Source organism: Chaetura pelagica, unplaced genomic scaffold (assembly GCF_000747805.2).
Source record: "Chaetura pelagica isolate M959 unplaced genomic scaffold, ChaPel_1.0 scaffold1029, whole genome shotgun sequence".
Taxonomy (NCBI): Eukaryota; Metazoa; Chordata; class Aves; order Apodiformes; family Apodidae; genus Chaetura; species Chaetura pelagica.
In genome coordinates this window covers 51,974-52,288 of record NW_009954706.1, presented here as the reverse complement: position 1 = coordinate 52,288, position 315 = coordinate 51,974, and positions in this window count along the sequence as shown.

Genomic DNA, 315 nt, shown 5'->3' with positions numbered 1-315 from the left:
CCTTTTTTTTTTTTTTTTTTTTTTTTTCCTTTTCCCCTTATCCTTTGTAGCCTCGACAGACTCAGCCAAAGGTCAACAGGGAGTGACCAAGAGGAAGGGGAAAGTTGCCTGATGACTGAGGCAGGAATGTCTCTTCCCTTCCCCCTGCAAAGCTTCCTCTCTCTGACTCCTTGCCCTCAAATAAGGTGCTGGAGCAGCTCTGCTCTGAAGCCAGGCTGGGAGAGTTGGGGTGTTCAGCCTGGAGAAGAGAAGGCTCCAGGGAGACCTTAGAGCACCTTCCAGTGCCTGAAGGGGCTCCAGGAAAGCTGGGGAGGG